Source organism: Sarcophilus harrisii, chromosome 1 (genome assembly GCF_902635505.1).
Source record: "Sarcophilus harrisii chromosome 1, mSarHar1.11, whole genome shotgun sequence".
In the NCBI taxonomy this organism is placed as follows: domain Eukaryota; kingdom Metazoa; phylum Chordata; class Mammalia; order Dasyuromorphia; family Dasyuridae; genus Sarcophilus; species Sarcophilus harrisii.
The window spans coordinates 466,147,879-466,169,141 of NC_045426.1; the positions used below are offsets into that span (position 1 = coordinate 466,147,879).

The 21,263-nt window shown below is 35.0% G+C and overlaps 1 protein-coding gene across 5 annotated transcripts in view; it reads left to right on the top strand.

Annotated features, from left to right (window-relative positions):
* Positions 1-21,263, top strand: part of PLAG1 (PLAG1 zinc finger) — a 70,429-nt gene that overhangs the window by 10,674 nt on the left and 38,492 nt on the right. Inside the window, exon 2 of one of the 5 annotated variants that reach the window (XM_031946386.1) lies at positions 9,646-9,786. The exons of 3 other annotated variants lie outside the window; for them this stretch is intronic. The gene's annotated coding sequence lies outside the window, so the exon portion shown is untranslated. Of the gene's footprint in view, positions 1-1,468; positions 9,787-21,263 lie in introns of those variants that run through there. One more of the 5 variants, XM_031946385.1, reaches the window with a different exon arrangement.

Consider the following 21,263-nt stretch of genomic DNA (forward strand, 5'->3'; position numbering starts at 1 on the left):
TTGGGATGCCTTCCTCTTCCTCCTTGGAAGGATAACTTAATTTGTATTAAAAAATCAGCTTTGATCAGTATTGAAGCATTATAACTTATGAGTACTTGTAAGAAATATTCAATTACATATAATGTTTTATAGAAGCTGGTTTTAAGAAATAACTAATTAAGAGGCTTGGTTACAGAGGCAAAGACTCAAGGTCACAAGATGAGTTGTTGATTTGGAATTTACCACTGTGCAAATTCGGAAAAGTCACTTAATTTCTTTGGGCCTCCGTTTCTACATCTTCAAATAATATGGTACCATTTAGTAAGTCTTATAGTAAAATTCATTGTTTCTATTATTGTAATTCTCAATCTCCGAGTTTCTAGTTTGTTTGTAACTATTAGAATATGTGGCACTTATGTTTCAGAATTAGTGGAATTAAAATTAGTTTTATTTTAAAATGCAACAATTTTTTTTGAGAAGACATAACTTTTTGCTAGCTATCAGTTTCTTATTAAAAATCACAGAGGATGTAGTGTTTACCAAATTTCAACCTTATCAATTTATATAATTTCCTTTTTTGTGGTTTTTTTAAAATCTTAAATGCTATAAAATATTGCTACCATTTTGATCGGGTACTCATTTCTTTTCCAATAATTTTTTTTGTGAAGTTTAATATGAATCATACATTTTGTGGAAGGGGAAATTTTTGTTAATAATTTTTATGTGTTAGTATAAGGAATGAAGTAAAAAAAAAAAACAACTTTCCTCTGTATCAAGGGAAGGAAAGAAGCATTTATTAAGTGCCTATTGTGTGCAAGACACCATGCTAAGCACTCTATAAATATTTCACTTGGTCCTTACAACAAATCTGGGAAATAGAAGTTGTTATCCTCATTTTACAATTGAGGAAATTAAGATACACAGATTATGTGACTTGACTCAAGGCCACCTAGTAATATAATGTCTAGCTTCAAATTTAAATTTAGTTCTTTTGACATAGAGTGCTGATTCTATCTACTTAGCCACCTAATTGAATCAAAATGATCCACTAACTACCCATACTTTTCATTTTATGAACAGCTTGTGTTCCAAAAAACTAGAATATTGGAATGTATTTTACCATAGAAATGATATTATGAAGAATGGTTAGATTATCAAACTAGCCCCACAATTTAGCCCATAAAGTATATGATAGATCCCTAATTAACATCTATAACCATTTTTCTATGGAAAAAAAATATATTCAGTATTATAAATTAAAATAACAGGGACATAAGATAATAATAAGCCCTCACCAAGTTCCCACTTCAGTCAGCAAGGAATTGTGGTTTTCAGTCTTGTCAAACTCTTTGTGACTCTATTTGGGATTTTCTTAGCAGAGAAACTGGAGTGCTTTGCTATTTCCTTTGCTAATTCATTTCACAAATGAGGAACTGAGGTATAGAAGGTTAAGTGACTTGCCTGGGGTCACATTATGAGTATCTGAGATCATATTTGAACTCAGGAAGATGAATCTTCCTCACTCCAGTCCTGGCACTTGATCCACTGTACCACTTTATCTGCCCTATCAGCAAGGAAGGATTTCCTTATTTTTTCTTTATCCCTTTTACGTCCTTAGTGAGTTTCTGTGTAGTTGGATTTGGGGAGGGAGTGAGGATAATGGTACCTGGGAGGGATGGGGATTAATTATGGTGGTTTATAATAGATGAAGGGAATGGGAGGCCTGGAATTTTTTCCCCTTTCTCCCCTCATTCTTCTCTCTCATTTTCACTCACTGGTCTTTATGGAGAAGACATAGTCCCTATGCTTCATGAGATAAGAAATTATATGCAAAAATGATCATAATGTAAGATAGAGGTGGTGTTACTAAAACACTAAAAATGCTATTGGAGTTCAGAAGAGCAATGGATTACTGAGAAAAAGGCATTTGTTTTGACTTTTTGACCAGTGTGGTGCAATGGAAAGAATGCTCAATTAGGAGTCAAAAATCCTGGGTTGAATCTTGAGTATGTTACTTCTTGTATGATTTGGGACATCACTGAACCTCACGGTGTCTCAGTTTCCTTATATGTAAAATGAAGTGTTTGGAATAGATGATCAGCCTCCAAAGATCATTAAATCTACAAATTTTGTAGAGCAAAGATACTTAACCCTTTTGTTCTTAATCTTTTTTGTCATAGATCTCTTTGGCAGTCTGATTATTTTATGCACAAAATACAGTCCATAGGAACAGAGAGGAAACCAATTATATTAAAGTAGTTATCAGAATAGCTTAAAAAATTCATGTACTCCATATAAAGAAGCCCAGTTCTTTCCCAATATACTACATGCCAAATTAATATGATTTCCTCATTGGGGTCACTTATCAAAGACAGAGAAGTTAAAGGTAAAAACTCAGAAAAAGAAATAATGAGAGAGAGAAAAGAAAAGTAAACACAGTGAGGTGTTATAGCTTCTGTCTTCTATTTGAAAGGTCTTTGTTCCAAACACTGCCCCAGAAGATCTCAAGTACTCATGGACAGTTCCTCCAGTAGAGCTCTTTTCCCCCTGTCCAAGGAGATCTTTTATCTTCCCTCAGGGGAACACTTGTTTCCTCTTTTGAAACTATCTCAACATACTCTAATAAATGTTTAAGAATGAACAGTAAACAATTGGAGATTCATAAGATGTCAAAAATGGAAGGCATTTTAGAGATGATAGTCTAATCTTTTTTTTTTTTTTAAATGATTGAGAAAACTGAGATTTTTGACCCAAGGCTAAAAAATGGAAAGCAAGGATTAGATCAGTCCATTGTTCTTTCTCGGGCATTACAGCATTTTTAACTAGGGTGAAATGAAGAAAACTGTGGGCTTAGAATCAGAAAACATATATTCAGCTTTCCCTTCAACTGTTTGCTAGCTGTGTGACCACAGTCAAGCCACTTAACCATTGTGAACTTACTCATTTGTAAAATGAGAATGACAATAAATCTTACTACTCATTGAAGTCTTTGAAAATTGAAATTGAAGGCTTGTTAAAGTATAATATCAAGTAGAATTGTCAGCTTGAATAGGGTGCAATGCAATGCATAGAATATTGCATAAAGTATTCTATCTGGGAGCTGTGTGACCAGAAAAGAAGCAAGGAATAATTGATAGATATTTTATGTGTATTCATTTAATATTAAGTAAACTAAGCATGGCTCTCAGTACTTGAGTATGAACTAACTCTGTGATTGTATGAAAGGATGTGAATGAGTCATTCATATTGAAAGATGTGGATAGGTTGCAGTGAAGGCTCAAAGTATTATCTACCGCAGAATTGTGAGAAAATATTTTGTAAAGCAAAAAGTTGTATTCTTTCCAAGAATCAACATCACATGAAAACAGACCATAGTTCCTGATAGTCTTCTTAGTCCAATTCTATATATCTTCTCAGAGTGACATCACATCTTATTCTTAGTACACTAAGAAATTAATATCCAGTTTGGGTACAATAAGAACTTACTATTGTATTTGTTTGGATTTGATTTATTCTCAAGTAATAATTACTATTCTTAGTGAACATCACACAATTAAATATATTTTAATAGACATGTATGTACACCACAAAAACCTACAGTATTTAAGGCTTTAATAAAATACATAATATATAACATAAATGTAATTTGGCTGGTGATCTTTTTGTCAAGATCATATTTTCCAAATAGATAGCATGCATACCTTAACACACAAATGTTTGCTTTAAGAATTATAAACTAGTATGTAACTTTATCCCAATTTCAACCTCCTTGCCATTTCATCAACATTTATTAAGCACCCATAAGGTATATGGATTTATATTTGACTATGGGTTTTAAGTGTAATAGCTAAATACAGTCTCTTTCTCTAAAGAGCTTATGATCTCCTCTAAAGACATAGTTGGAAAATATAGATAAAATACACTAAGGAAATATTGAATGAGCCACATTGCTAATATATATATTATCCAATAGTATCTCACTTTTTTTAGCATCATTAAACAGGGCCATATTTCACAACGTAAATTTTCTATGTAACTGGTATTTAGTCTTTCAGTTGCCAAAATTTTGTTTTAACTATTTTGTATCGGAATTTCTAAAAAAAAGTATTTACTTATCTTTTTAGAATGTGAGACATATTTAAATTTTTCTTGAGGACTCGGGAGAATTGTCAGTATGAAAATTATTGAACTTTGATATCATACAAGAATAATTGAGATATATTGGATCGCTACTATATCAAATGGATCCCTGTTATTTTTAAATCTTAAATTTTTCTTTATACTAATAACTTTTCTGTCTTTTCTTTGGCTATTAGCTGTCACTTCTGTGGTAGCTTTGCTTAACTTTTAATAGCAATTCTATTAACTCTTCTGTAGATTAGGAAAGAATGTTTGTGAGAATTGTACCCAGAATAAGAGTGTAAAGGATTTGAGTCTTCTTTCTCCCACTTAACAGCTGTGTAAAAACCAGCTGCACAAAACATTTCATTTTTCTGAGTCTCTATTTCCTCATCTATATAATGGGCATAATCTTTGTGTTGCCTGTTTAATAGGATTGTTATAAGAACTTACGTTTAAGTTGCACAGATCCACTTAAATATGAGCTCCTTGATTGTTGGTAAGAACCAGAGGTACCTGCTTGTGAATAAAATGTATAAGTTAATTTAGTGCAATCATTTTGTGACATCTCATTTGACTGTTCAGAAGCTTTCCTTTTTCTTACTTCATCATTTTTACCTATATGCAGGAGAGGGGAGGTTGCTGGATATATGAAATGTTATTTAGGATAGATTTATGCTGTACTGCTAATTAGCAGCATTTCATGTTTTATTTATTGACTCTTTTACCATTCTAGACCTCCTCAAATCCCATTTCAACTTTTCTGAACAGATGACCCTGCCTTATAATTTACTGAAAGGACTGAAATCATTTAGGTTCCTTCTCATTCCAACCTCAAAGCTTCCCTGTCCTCATCTAATCTCTTGTCCTTACTTTCTGTTTGTGAAGATGGAAATATCTTTCCTTCTGGGTATGGCTAACCCCAACTATCTGTACCCTCAACGCCATATTTTTTCAAGTTATTCAGGACATCGCTTCATCAGTCTTAAAAAGTAACAAGATTCTAAGAAAGCATTTAGCTATCCATCAGATCACCAGGCCCAGATAAACTACATTTTTGAGTACTAAAAAGAAATGGTGGACATTATTGGCAGACCTTAGAGCAACAGGGAAAGTGTTAGAGGACTGAAGATGAACAGATGTCTTGAATTAAAAAAAAAAAAAAAAAAAAAAAAAAAAGAACTTAGCTTTATTTTCTGGTCAAATCCTAGATCATACAATTAAAGGAATGGTTTAAGATGGTTAATTGAATGCCCATGTAGAAAAGGGATTATTTAAAAACAACAACAACAGCAATAGGTCATAGTTAAAGAACCTAGTGAACTGGTAAGAAAGTATTCTTCTCTTGGCAGGAAGACAGTGACTACTTTGGCAGAATGTTGTATTGTCAAACACAGCTTCTGCATTGAGGATTTTTGCTTAACTTTTTCTTCCAGGGCAGTTTTAGTTGGAGGAGGGTGAATTATTTCCAGAAATGACTGTGATGTAGAAACTATAGAAGAGGAAAGCCTCATGCCCATAGTTTCTTTAGAAAGATAGAATGGTACAGTGGAAGAGAACCTAGGTTTAGCATCATAAAAATGGATTTGGATCATGGCTCTACCATTTTGTGACATCCAGGAAATTCCTTACTATCTTCACCTTGATTTCCTTATGTATAAAATGATGAGAGTTGTACTAGATGTTTTCTGCAGTCTCTTTAGCCTGTGATCTGTGTGGCCAGATGATCTGTAAGGTGCCTTCTAATCCTGAATCTTTGAATCTATAACCATTAAAATTTTATTTTAAAAAGAATTAAACAAGTTATTCTAAATAAACTTCATTTCCTTTCTTCACAGTTAATAAATTTGTAGTTACCTAGATTTTTACAAATCACATGGGAAATATCTTGCTATTTTAGAGAGGAAATGGAGAGATACGAGCTATTCCATAACATAATTAGATCAGTTTTTGAGCTGATTAAATAGCCCATCCCAAAAAGTAGTTTTTAGTGATTCATTGTCTGTTGGAAGGGAATGGATTCATGCTTTGCTCAGCGCAGTTTATTATTTTTATCACCAACACTGTTAAAGGCATAGGCAGCACAGAGCAGTAAGGCATAACTAACACAACAAGTGACAAAGTTGGAGTCCAAAAGATCCTGAGAGACTATATCACTGCACAGAATTTAATAATACTTGTATTAAGTTGTTAAAGATTAAAGAAAGTGTATAGAGAAGAAAAATATTATATATTACAATAATGTAAATGAAAATATACATAGATTAGTTGCCATGACCAGCTTTGGTTCTAAAGAACAGATGATAAATACCCTTCCTTTAAGTAGAGAGAGAAAGAACTATGGATTTGGAATATTGCATATGTTATCAGATATGGTTACTCTCTAAAACTTATTTGTTTTACATTATCATCATTATTAAAATAAATATATTAATGCCTTTTGTCTTTATAGCTTAGTCTTAGGAAGAACAGCAATTAAGCAAAAATATCTTCACATTTGACACTGTATGCAAAGTATTCTCATGCTCTTCAGCTTTGAGAATTTTTTCAGTTATTAAGGTCAACTTTTTAACTGATCCTTTCATATTATATTTACTATGCATATTTTTTGTTTCTCCTTCATTCTGTATCAGTTCTTAAATTTTCCTATGTTTCTCTAAATTCCCTCTCAGCTGTTTCGCCCTGGACAAACATCTTGTTTACATTTATCTTGTTTACAATTTCTGCTACCAGAAAAAATGTTGCTGTGAACATGTTGATATGTAAATGGTTTTTTTCCACATATACTTCCATCTCTTTTATTAAGTGAAACCTGACTTTCCCCTAAGGATGCCATCTTTCTTACTCTGTTTAAGTTGAGGGCACCGTTTTTTATACCTTTTATCAAGGGATTGGAGAGAGATTACATTCTTATTACTTGACATTGGCATATTGCAGTGATGCTATCACTCAGAAAGTCTTTTTAAGTTCTTGATAGTGAATATATCTTCAACAGTCAATAAATCAAAAGACACTTACATGTTTACTATATACCAAACACAATGTAAGCTGCTGGAAATATAAAGAAATATGAAAAGAAAGTAGTGGTTCTTGCCCTCAAGCAGCTTATATTCTATTTTGGGAAACAGCACATATTTAAGTATATTTAAAATAAATACATGAATACAAGATAACTTGGGAGTCTTTGTCACCTCTTTTTGTCTTAGCACAGCACCATCCCTGGTTCTGATGATTTGGTAGATCTGTTGATTGTCATTTTTTTTTTTTAATTCTACCCTGAAATTTGTCCCTATTACTTTATCTTTATTAAATCTTAAACTAATATGGTAGCAGTTCTATACTGGTTTAGGAGGCTTCTTAAGAGAAGAATAGAAGAATTGGGGAGAAGTAGATATGTTAGGGATCCAATAAATACGCAAATCAGGATCTTGGGAGGTGGGGTAGGAGAATGCCTCATCCCTCAGGGCTTCTTCCCTGCCACAGACACCCAGAGTTCATTGCAGTATAATTTATGTGTTAGTAAGTTAACATGTTTAAGGTACTTTGCAAACTTTAAAACATTTCATAAGTACTATATGTATGATGGTAGTGAGGTAGAGACATTCCTCCTGTCTTCTTTGGGGGGATGGGGTAGGGAGAAGAGGACAAAGGGAGGGCCTCCATAGAAGCATCTATTAACATGATCCAAAGTGGTTAAGGATAAGACTGTGGTAAGTAGGAAAGGTGATATGTACATGGAAGGGAAAGGAGAAAGAAATATTGGGGTTAGGGTCTCACGTCACATTGAATTGTTAAGAAGGTAGGTGATATAGAGTAGGGAGACTATACTTTAAAAGTTATCTGTGAAGCCCTGACTTGAAAGTCTTGTACCCTGGTAAAGTAGGTGAGATCTGTTTATGATTTGAAGATCTCTTGAACCTTGGTTAGGTACATAGTACCTGTTTACTCAGATTCCCTGAATATCAAGCAAAAAGACTAGATGGCAATGGTGCCATATTTTTCTTAGCTTAGCAATATGATAACTGACATCTTTTGAGACTAGCATTCAACCATCTGGGACTGGTTGTCTACTAACTGTCCATAGGGCAGTGTTTCACCCAAAATGCCTTAGTAATATAGCCTAGACAGAATAGGTAATGCTACTTTTTTCAGTGTATTGGAATCCTGAACTTTCTCAAAGCATCTGGGCATTCTTTCTCACCTTTCTCAATGATTTTGCCTCATAATTTAATCTTCCTAACTGATTTCCAATTTTTATCTTTCATGGTTTGGTCGTTATGTTAACCTTTCTAATAGCTCTGATTTACAGAATCTCTGCCTCAACTCTTATGAACATCTCCATTTTTCTTATAATAGGGATAGCTCATATTTACATAGCATTTTTATGTTTGCAAAGTATTTACTATAACATTATTTAATTTGATTGTTAATTCATTCTGAGATAGGTAGTATAGATATTATTTTTATCATTTTATAGAAGGTTCACAAAGTTTAAATGACTTGTCTATATGGCACAGAGCCCATTTCATAGGAAGGATTCAGACACAAATGTGTTCACCAAGTCCAAGTCTCTTCCACAACTCCACAATTACTTCAATATTTCCACTAGTCTACCAAGGAGTTCATACCCTGGCGCTTACCATTACTTAATTGGTCCATCTCTAAAATCTCAAGTCTGAAATTTCTCTTCCACAACTCCACAATTACTTCAATACTTCCACTAGTCTACCAAGGAGTTCATAGCTTGGAGCTTACTATTACTTAACTGGTCTATCACTAAGACCTCAACTCTGAAATTTTTCTGACTGTACTCTCCTCCCTTTCCTTTGCTTCTTAAAAACATATCCTTTCCCCTCTTTCTAACATAATCTCTGATTTTCCCCTCATATTCCAATTCATCACTCCTGAGTTTCCTTTTCTTTGAGCAAAGACTTTGGATGAGTTCTTCTTGTTAATGTTATACAAGAGGGTACTCTTCAGGCATGACATCCAGATGAGACACTAACAAGATATGTTAGACAAGATAAGGTCCCTTCCAATTCTGTGATTCTTTGAATCCCTCTCCTCCTTGCCATTCTGCCGTTAATCAGTCATAACTTATTAAGTACCTGCTTTGTCCCAGACGTTACATTAAGCACTTGGGATACAGTGAAAAGTAAAAGACACTTCTTGCTTTTGAGGAGTTCACAGTTTCATGAGAGAGACTAGATGCAAATAACTGGAAATAATCAATAGAAAAAAGGTACTAGAATTTAGGGCATCAGGAAAGGTTTCCTGTAAAAGGTGGAATTTTAGTTAGAAATTAAAGGAAGTCACAAAATCAAGGAAGTAGAGATGAAAAGGGAATATTCTATGTGTGGGGGAGAGCCAATGAAAATGCCTGGAGTCAGGAGATGGAATATCGTGTTCCAGCAGTAGCAAAAAGGCCAGTGTCACTGAATCAAAGAGTGTAGAGAGAAAAGGGGAAGAAGGGCTAAAAGACTGGAAAAGTTGGTCTAGGTTTTGAAGGACTTTCAATAGCAAACATATTTCTATTTAATCCTGTAGGTGATCAGAAGCCACTGAGATTGATTGAGTAAAGGAGTGACATGGTCAGACCTGTGCTTTAGGAAGATCACTTTCACAGCTTAATGGAGGATGACTTGGAGAGGGGAGAAACTCCTGGTAGGCAAACCAACCATAGTCCAGGTATGAGGTGATGAGGGCCTACACTGGGGTGGGCAGTATTCTGCAAATCCCAAGTGGCTAAAGTCATAAAATTATTCTAATTGAAGTCATTCTAATTTTATGCTAGTTCTTATGTTCTATCCCATGTTATCCTATCTACTACTAAATTGTAAACAGAATAAAGGTAGAGACTGTGTCTTCATTAACTTTGGATCTATACATAATATATTTTCACATGTTTGCTAAATTATTAAGTGCCATGGCAGTGTTAGAAATTAAACAGGGAGTCTAAAGAAGAGATGGTATATAGTTGTTAGAGGAAAGAGTTTAACACAATGGGAGAAAAGATGTTCTCTCTACCTAAAATTTGGAAGAAGATGCAAAAGAAGGAGGGAGTTTATTCAAGCATTAAGCTAGAGAATCGATTTGAAAGCTTGTTAAGTTAGAAAGAATACTTAAAAGGAAATTTTAATCTTGGAATTTAAGTATTGTGTATTGGTCATATGCAACCCATGATTTGTGCTGAAAGACATTTTAGTGATAGATAAGTCTCAAAGCTAAGTCTTTTGATAGTCTAATGTTCCTTCCATAAAACCACATCAAAAAGGAGTAAGAATCTGCTAGAGTAAAGGAGGAATAGAGATGAACACCACCTACTATCTTCCAAAAGGAGAAGGCAGTTTATGTTTTATTTCACTTTTTTTTTTTTCTCTATGGAAAATGGCTAATGAGATCTCTCATTGAGATGTAAAAATAAAAAAGTATTTGAAGGGAAGGGAATAGAAAATACTAAAAGTTTTTAAATTATGTTTTTTTTAATTTTTTAAAAGTCAAGGCTATGATTTAAATTTTCAGAAAATTTTCTTCCTTAATAAAATATTCATTTACGATATTTTTGCTTTAGATGATAGAAAAAAGTCCAGTTGGGAATGTCCCATAGATAGTAGAAGGAAAATTCTCTCCCTCTCCCTCAAATATATGTAGTCATGGAAATACCACTAACTGTATGATAGTTTTGAGACCTCACTACTCACTGATTTTCTATAGGCAGATAGCTGACTCCAGGTGTTTTATGGAAGCTTTGCAGTGACATGGCAGAAATTCCTGCTCCACACCTCCTTCCTTCTTCTTTGTTCACTTGCCCAAACAGAACTAGTTGGCCTTGGAATGCAAACGTGTAGTAAGAGCAGTATTCACACATGTCTTTCAGGAAAGCTGAAGAAGAGAATCAGTGTCACTTAAAGGATCTATTGAGGTTATTTAGCCTCTCAAATCTCACATGCTACCTTACTTAGATCTCTCCTAAACACTTAACTCTAATAGAAGTTATGATATGGCTGTGATTTATCTTATGTATGGATTATAAAACTCTTAGGGGAAAAGATCATATATTCTTTCATTTTTGTATACCCCAGTACCAAGTCCAGTACATCATGTGTGATAGATATTTATTGTTTGAACTGAATTAAACACAGCAAAAATTTTAGAGAAGTAACAAAATTAAAATTTGGTTCCTAATAACATAAACAGTTATTTGACTACAAATAAAATCAAGTAATGTAGATAAAATAGATGCTTTGTACAGCCACCATTTCAAACTATATTCCTCAACTCAACCCCCTTGAAGTTTCTCATTCCATACACTGTGCTCTCTGGAATGCCTGTTTATGGGCAGAAAGCTTACTTTTATTTTTTATCTTTTCATTCTCTATTCCTCCTGTCTTCTGGCTCTCCCTGAGTTCTTCCTCCTTCTTGGTGACACAGCCTCCCCGGCCACTTTTCCCATCACTGTTTTATTTTCACTCATTTCTTCCTCACTCACTTGTTGAGATGAAGGAGATCGAATAACTTATTACTTCTAGATTCTCTGACTACCGGGATCATCCAGTGATCTTTGAGATCATTCAATGCATAACTGTCATTTAATCAAGATTCTGGTAGCTGTTGTCTGTCAATCCCCAGACACTCCCCTTCTTTCCTCAATGAATTCACTGCCTAGGTCAGTCTTTCTCTTTTCCTCAACTCCTGCCCTCATGCAATCTACATATTAATAATTTACTAAATCCTAATCATTGTTCAATTTATCCATGTCCCATGAACTACTCCTGTACTCCACCTCAGCTACATATGGTCATAACTCTAGTCTTACTATAACTCACAAAGTCCCCGTTTCTATGTTCATGAACTCTTAAATTCCTTTCTCTATCACAATTTATTCTCATTCGACCTGTCCCTCTGTCCTGCGACCCCCAATCCTGTTCTTGGTCCACATGGTGACCTCTGATCTATTGACCCTTCATTTTTTTCTCAGATTATTCTCTCTCTCTCTCTCTCTCTCTCTCTCTCTATATATATATATATACTCTCTTCTCTTCCCCATTTGACCCCTTGATTAATCAGTTCAACTCTGTTCTTGCTCTTATTTTGAGTCCCTTATTCCTTATCATATCCTGTCTCAGATCTTGCCCCTCCAAGCCTTAGTCTTGGATCACTCTCACTGCTTTTGCTTCTACAAAAGTGCTGCCATGCAAAGCTGGAGGAAATCATGAAATTAAGCACTAACTGGATCCACTAATACACATATGTGCATGTGTACACACACATATTATGTGTATGGATGCATTTAAATTTATACACATGTATTTATGTTTGTATGTACATCAGAGGGCCCTTACCATTGGTGAGGCAGTACTTTTATATCTCCCTAATTAACTCACTATATTTCTCACCACAGAAGCTTGTCTAAATCTTTTTATCCCTCCTCAAATCTCTCATGTTTCCTTTTCTCCCGTTCTCTCAGGTAAGAATCGTTTCATATTTTAATGAGAAAAAATGAGACCTTTCTCAGAAGACTCTTTCTTCTCTCTCTCTCTCTCTCTCTCTCTCTCTCTCTCTCTCTCTCTCTCTTTTTCCTTTTCTTTCTTTCTCTCTTTCCTTCTCTTTCTCTCTTCTCTTTCCTTCTCTTTTTCTCTCTTTCCTTCTCTCTCTCTCTCTCTCCCTCTTCCTCTCCCTCTCTCTCTCCCCCCCTTTCCCTCTCTCGCTCTCTCCCTCCTCCTATATATCACCCAGATGCCTTTTGCCACTGTCTTCCTTCACCCAGATTTCATATAATGAGGTGAATCTTCTCCTTGTCAAAGCACACTCCTCTATATTTACAGAGGCCACTAAGTAGGTGGCTCAGGGGAAAGAGCACTAGGCCTAAAGTCAGGAAGACTTGAGTTCAAATTTGGCTCTGGACACTCACTAGCTGTTTGACTGTGGGTAAGTCACTTAATCTCTGTCTTAATCCTGTGGAGAAGGAAGTGTCAAACCACTCCAATATTTTAGCTAAAAAACAAAAACAAAAAATATACAATAGACACTATAAGCTAAGGCATGATATGGTTCTGGAGATCACAAAGAGTTGAATACAATTGAATGACTGAATAACAACTTCATTTACAAGTGGTTTCTTCAATCCTGATTTCTCTAGCAGATTGCATCCTTTCATATTTTTTCAATCTTTCTATCTACTAGCTATTTTAATTCTGCTTGAAATTCCCTCCTTCCAATTCCATACATACACAGTGACATACCCCAGTTCCTCAAAAAACAAAACTGTCACTTGAACATATATCCCTACTAGTTGTAATCCCATTTCTCTCCTTTCTGTGATTTTTTTTTGAGAAGGTTCTCTATAATCCATTACTCCACTTCTTTTCTTCTCACTTATTTTTAACTCTATAGACTTCCTTATAACCTTCAACCAAAATTTCTCTCCCCCATGTTACTAACAATTTCTTAATGGCCTTTTCTCAATTCTCATACTTCTTGACTTCTCTTTCTAACCTTTGATACTACTCTTTACCTTCTTCTTGGTATTTGCTTCTCTCTGGGTTTTTGTGACAATCATATGTCTCCTGGTTTTCTTCCTATCTGATTGCTCCTTTTTAGTTTCTTTTTCCTGGATCTTTCTCTAGGTCACATCAGCTAACTTTGGGAATCTCACAGGACTAATTCATGCATGGGCTTGCTTCTCATCTCCCTCTGTACTGTTTCATTTGGTGATATCATCAGATCCTATATATCATTTTTCTCTGTATTGATGATTCTTAATTGTACTTGTCCAGCCTCATCATTCTCTCCAATAGCCTGTTGACATCTCAAACTAAACATTGATACCTTAAGCTCAACAAGTCCCAAACTTATTATCTTTCCTGAAAGCCTCTCTTCTTCCTAAGCTTCCTGTTACTGTTAAAGGCATCATCATCCTCCTAATCACTCAAGTTAGAAGGCTAGTTGTTGTCATCCTTGACTTTTCACTCTCTCTCACCCCTAATATCCATTCTGTTGTCAATTCCTATTTATTTTACTTTTATAATATCTTTTTTTCTCTCCTCTGACACTTCCATCACCATGGTGCAGACCTTCATTATCTCATACCTGGACTATTACAGTAGCCTGCCACAAATCTCCCCCAACTGAATCCTCCACTTACAATGTTCTTCTGAAAGCCAGATCTGACAGTGTCACCCCCTTCTCAGTCAACTCCAATGTCTTCCTGTCACCTCCAGGCATTGAAAGTCCTTCATAATAAGTTTTCTTCTCCATTTTTTCAGTCTTCTTATGCTATCCTTCATCTCTATATTACCCCTTACATTACACTACCTTCATCTCCCTCAATACACATACTCTTTGGGCCCGTGTTTATTCCTCAGGACACTCCATCTTTTGACTTTGGACATTTTCAACAACTGACTGTTCCCCATGAAAAGATTGATTTATAAAAGTAATTGATTAACTGAATGTGGAATCCTTTTTGTGGTTTAGCAAATTTTCAAATTCATCTGCTACTCAGGTTGCTCCCTCATTTGATGTGTACTGAAGAAAAGCAAATAAAAAGATCTGGAGTTTTTAGTGAACTTCATACTCAGTCTAGATCAACTTTGCAATATGCTAGCAGAAACAGCTTCGTAGTATTAGTCTACTTTAAGAGAAATATAATGCCCAGAACATATCAAGTTGTCACTCCCTGTATTCTCCCTTTGTAAGATGAGGTCTGGTGTATTTTGTTTAGTTGTGGGTGCTACAATTTAGAAAGTCATTGTCAAACTGGAACAATCTGAATGTTGAAACTTTTTGAGGTTGTGTCATTTAAAGATGTTTAGCCAGGAGAAAAAAAGATGAGATCAGAGAAAAAGGAGTAGGAACATTTTAGCCTTCAAAGGATTTTATTTTATTTTTATTGCTTAAAAAATAATCTATATATCACCTTTATTTCCAAGTAATACCCCCCTTCTGCTTTACAAGTCATCCCTTGCAACACAGATTGTAAGAAGAGGAAAAATTCAATAAAACCAACACAATAAGTGTGTCTGATGGTACAAAAAATATCACACAATTCTCTGCTGTCTAGTCACTGACAGCAAGTTTGTTGAGATTTATTGTTTTGTTAGGTGCATATTTGTTTTCCTGGGTCTGCTGATGTAATTGTTATAAGTTCATGTGTTTTCCCCTGTGTCTTTCTGAATTCTTAGTTATCAATTATTACATACTATTATTCTAATACATTCATATCCCATGATTTGTTAAATCATTTCCCAATGACTACCATCTATTTTGTTTCCATCTTTTTATGACCTCAAAAGGTTCTCCTTTGAATAATTTGATGTATATTTTTCTAGTAGTGGGATCCCTAAGTTAAATAGTGTATATGTATATACATATCTGTGTATATATGCATATACACATATATACACACATACACACACACACACACACTCATATCAGTAGTCATAGTAGTCAATTTATTAGTATTGTTTCAAATTATTTTCTAGAATGATTAGACCATTTCATAGATCTACTGACAATAATAGTAGGTCTGTCTTCCCTTAAGCCCTCCAATGACATTGATCATTTTCATTTTATGTCATCATGGTCAGTGGGCTGAATGTGATGTAAAATTTCATAACCGTTTTGCATTTCTTATATTAATTATTTGGAGCACTCTTTTATATAGTTGGTTGTAATTTATAATTCTTTTGAAAATTTTTTTATTCTTTGACCATTAATATTTGTGTTAATGCTCTGCATTTCCCAGTTTTAGAACTTTTATCAGTCATACTTGATGCAAAGATTATTTTTCTAATCCTCAGTTTCTCTTCTTTCCTCAAGTAATTTTAAAAAGTGATCATATAGAAGAGAGAGTAGTTATATTTTTCTTGATCCCACAAGATAGAATGAAGAGCAGTTATAAAGAGATATTAAAACTCTATATGGTTAAAATATATATATATATATATATATAATTAGCACTATCCCAAAATGAAAGTGTTAGAGTGGTACCCATTTTAATTTATCTGAGTATTATATATAAAATAGATACACAAGGTAATGGGGCTAGAAACTAGCAACTTGGGGTATCAAATATGAGGTAACACTTAAACTGAGTCTTAAAGGAAACCAGAGGAAAGAAGGGACAAGCAGTTATGTAGCATCTGCTATTTTCTAGGCACTTTGCTAAGTGCTAAGTGCTTTTACAAATGTTTCATTTGATTTTCACTGAAGATTAGCCAGGTAGGTGCTATTGTTATCTCTATTTTACAGTTGAGGAAACTGAAGCAAACAGACTTTCGGGAGGGAGGGGATGTTTCTTGTTTAATTTTTTTTTTAAAGCATAGGCAGGCATATGGGATAGGAAGAAGTATATTTCAAGGTGGCCAGTGAAAAAGCAGAAACAATGTCAGATATGAAAAATTAAGGTGATGCATTTTTTATTTCCTTCACAGGCTAATTGTACAGTATTTCAGAGTCCGATTCTTTTTGTACAGCAAAATAACGGTTTGGTCATGTATACTTATTGTGTATCTAATTTATATTTTAATATATTTAACATCTACTAGTCATTCTGCCATCTAGGGGAGGAGGCAGGGGGTAAGAGGTGAAAAATTGGAACAAGAGTTTTGGCAATTGTCAATGCTGTAAAGTTACCCATATATATAACTTGTAAATAAAAGGCTATTAAAAAAAAAAAAAGAAAGAAAGAAAAATTAAGGTGAGAGTGACTGGAAAAATAATTTGGACCAAGCTGGGAAATGCTTTAAAAAGCAGAAGTGTTTGTGTTTGTTCTTAGAAATAATTGGAATCCACAAAGCAGATTAAATTATAATTGGGAAATGTTTAACAAAATGAATAAAAATAAGCCACAGGTAATGTTAATTTGTGGTTTTCTAAGTCAATATGTGGTGGATCTGTTTCTTTTTTACTTTAACACTACTGAAGTAGAAGGAATGAAGTGATTTAAGACTTGTAACTAAGAAAACTAGAGTTGTCAAAATAGCCTAGAGAAGAAATGATGAGGTTCTGAAATAGAGCAGTAAATAGGAATAGAAAGAAGGAATCATCAATTCTGATATAGGGTTGTAGATGGAAAGGAATATAGATATGTAATAGATGTGAAAATAGATGCAAAAAGTAAGTAACAGTAAGGAATTGTGGTTATACATCTAGAAAAATGGAAGGATGGTGGTTCCCAGGACAGAAATTTGGAAATGAGACAAGGATTCAAAGGTAAATACAATGAAATGTATTTTTGGCATTTTGAGTTTGAGATGCCTTCAGGAACATCCTTTTTGAAATGTTTAATAAGCAGTAGGTGATGTAAGGATGGAGCTCAAGAGAGAAAAATTAGATATGTCTTTATAAACTTGGGAGTGATCCATTTAAAGATGGTGATTAAGCCCATTAGCACTGATAAGGTCATACAGAAGAGAGAAGGAATCATAGGACACCTTTAGGTGTACATACACTTGAGATTGTGATAGAGGGAGGATGAACTAAAGAGACTGAGGAGTGGTTAGACAGAAGAGAAACAAGGGAGATCAGTCACTAAAATTCAGAGTAGAAGCATCTCTAGAAGAAGGGGTCAAGTGTGTTGTCTGCTCAAGAACGTTAGCAAGAATGAGGAATGAGGAATGGCCTGCAGATGTGGAAATTTAAAGATCATTGGTTTCTGTTGATTAAGGTGTCAGAAATCAAATTGTGAAGTGGAAGCTGGATAACCACATGTCAGTATGTTGTACAGGGGATTCTTGTTGAGTTGACTCTTGGGGTTTTCCGACTCTGACAGTTTATGAAACTAATTTAAATATGATCAAAATCTTACATTTGTATAAGATTTTATAGTTTTCAAATTATGAGGTCAGAATAAGGCTCCACTACGGTTCAGTCTAGGTCATTGACATAGTATATAGTCTCCTTTGGATCTTTAGAACAAGTTCTGCCTTGTTATACCTAACTGGAAAGGCTTAAAAGTATAGACCTTTAATTGTTGAAGGATCTGTCTCAATACTGGAAGGTTGGTGACTAGCTAATATATTTTTTCAGTCACAGAAGTTTATAAAGACACTTTACTTAAGGCTTATAAGGAGTTACAGCCTCCATTGTTTGAGACAATATACACAGCCATAAAATCATTGGTACTTGGATTTGTGAAGTACTAAGAGTTTTTAAATGCTATCTCATTTGTCAGGTAAGTAAATCAATATTTGGAACCTAAGGGAGAAAAACACAATTTAGAAACTGCCAAAAGTCCCACCAAAACAATAAAACCTTAATATGGAACAACAATTAGGAGGCCCAGTTAGATCTTTTGAAAATAGCCTCTGTAGAACTTAGAATGTGAAGGAGGGGAAGAGACAAATTTCTTTTAAAAGTAACTGAATTTACCTTACTTGGAAAGAAAAACCACTAAGTTTCTACAGCCCCAGCTATGTCAATAAGCATTTATTAAATACTTAGTATCTGCCAGATTCTGTGTTAAATATTGGAAATATATATACAAAAAAAAAATCTCTCCTCTCAAGCTTATTGTAAAAGCAAGTCACTATAAACAAAATATATACAAAATAAATTGGAGTCAACCTTAGAAGGAAGATAGTAATATAAGAAAGACTGGGAAAAGCTTCTTCTAGAAGTTGATGCTTTAGCTGGAAATTGACAGAAGCCAGGAAAGCTAGGAAGCAGTGTTAATAATATAGAGAATTTTAGGCATTGGAGACAACTCATGAAAATGGACAGTGTCTTGTAGTAGGAACATCAAGGAGGCAAGTGCCATTTGGATGGCCAAGCAAGTGGAAGAGAGTAAGGTATAAGATTAGCATGGTAGGAAGGAGTCAGGGAAGTACTGTATGAACCAAACAGAAGATTTTATGTTTGATCCTAAAAGTGATAGCTACTACCCACTGGAATGTATTTAATGGGGGAGAGAGAGGAAAGACAGGGTGATACCTGTGCTTTAGGAGTATCAGCTTAATTGGGGAAAATGGGATTGGAGTATGGGGGGAGAGAAGGCAGAGAGACAAAACAAAAAACTATTGCAATATTCTGGACCCAGTTTAATAAAGTTATACAACAGGAAAAAGGCAGGGTCAGAAGAAAGAAGTTAGCATAAATGAGAGATGAATTAAGGTAGAATTGACAGGACTTGTCAACAGGTTGAATGTAGGAGGTAAAAGAGGATGACATCTGATTTAAAACGGGTGACTAGAAGGATATTAGGACCTTTGGCAGTAATTGGGAAGTTATGAAGAGGACGGGTATTTTAAAATGTTAAGTTTAGAATGTCTATAGAACATGCACTTTATGTTGTCCAATAGGCAGCTACCCACAGGAAAGATTAGGGCTGGATAACTTGAATTTAGAATTATCAAAAGAGAGGATAATTCAATCCATGGGGTTCTGATGAGATCACTAAATGAAATAATATCTAGGAGGACCCAGGACAGAGGTTTTGAAGAAACTCAATGTTAGTAGGCATGGCTTGGATGGATGACCCAGGACCCATTGGGAACCAATGTTAGCACGCATAGTTTGGATAAAGATCTAGCAAAAGAGACTGAGGAGGAGTTATCAGACAGGCAAGAGGAGAACCTGGAAAGAGCAATATCAAAAATCCAGAGAGAAGAGAGTATCAAAGAAAAGAAGATGAAGAATATGAATGACAGTGATTGTATAGAGCCTTCTCAAGGAATTTAGCCACAAAAAGACATACATAGCTACATAGATAGACATAGATACAGAAATATATATAGGGATATGTATCTCTAGGTGGGTGAATAGGTAGAAAGAAATTTAAGGAATAAATGGGTTTAAGTGAAGGCTTTTTGAGAATGGGATAAGGGGAATGTGGGCATGTATATAGACAGAAGGGAAAGAATTAATGTACAGAAATTAAAAGGTAAGGGAGACAGTAGGGATAAGAGGAGAGTCTACTGGAGAAGGTGGGATGGAATGGTCAAAAATTGACCTTGTACCTGCAGAGGAGTTTGCCTTGGCAGGAAGAAGGATCACCTCTTCACATGAGGCAGTAGTGGGAGTGGGAGAAGGTATCTGAGTGATGTGAGATCAGGAGGCAAGAAGAATAAGCTGTATGTGAATGGCTTCATTTTTTTCAGTGAGTTATAGGGCGGGATTCCCAGTGAGAGAATGGGGAGAGGAGACATGGAAGATACCAAGGAGGATGGAAAGGTTTGGAAAAGCCTCTAGTAAATGGGATAGTAAATCGGTTAGACAAATGTATAGGGATTGCCTTGCCACAAAGAAGACCCAGTAGAGGTTATCTAACAACTTTGTAGTGTCAGTTTTGTGATTTTCTCCATCTTCATTTGACAGCAAGTAGTGGGTAGGAGTAAAGACAGCAGAGAGAAGGAAGTGAAGGGAATAAGTATTTATTAAACACTGTGTGCCAAATGTATGTTGTGTGATCCTCACAACCCTTGTTATTGTTAGGCTGATGAGAGTAATCTGAGGCTTAGGCTCAGGCTCACCCATCAAGACTGACAAGAAGAAACAAGGGAGGGAACTTGAGTGAAGAGGACAGTGTGCCATTGAACCATTTCACTAAGGGGTTGGGGTGGGAAAGGAAGAAGTGGGTAGCTTCTGAGAAAGAACTGAGGGGTTGGAGGTCAAGTTAAAAATAAAGAATTGGGTTGGGGTTTGCAGAGAGAATGGTGAGATGACAGCAGATTGTAATCAGATAAAAGAATTTCAGAGTTCATGAACTTGGAAGTGAATCACTTGTGAGTGGTGGCAAAATGGGTGCTATTTTCTGTATAGCTGACGTGATGTGCTGGAGTAGATTAAGGAAAATTGTGAGGTTACATTGTTTGAGAAAATATCACTTTGTATACTAAAGCCCCCTACTATAAGGGTAGGAGTTGAGGACAAGAGAGACTATGAACCAGGCACTGATATTGTTGAAGTTTCCTGGAGGTTGGTAAACAACAGCTACTGACTTTTGATGGAGTAATGTATATGCACTGAATGAACCTCAGAATTAACACAGATTGCTGATAATGTAATCATACAAGTGAAAGTGCAAGCAGTTCTGAAAAGGGTAGCCAGGCTATGGCATCAGGAAGGAATGCAAAAAGATGGAAGGAGTAAGAAAGGAAAAGGTGAGAGCTAGTTTTGTTATTTATGGAGCAGCCGTTCCAGAAAGTAGTATTTAAAGGATGGAC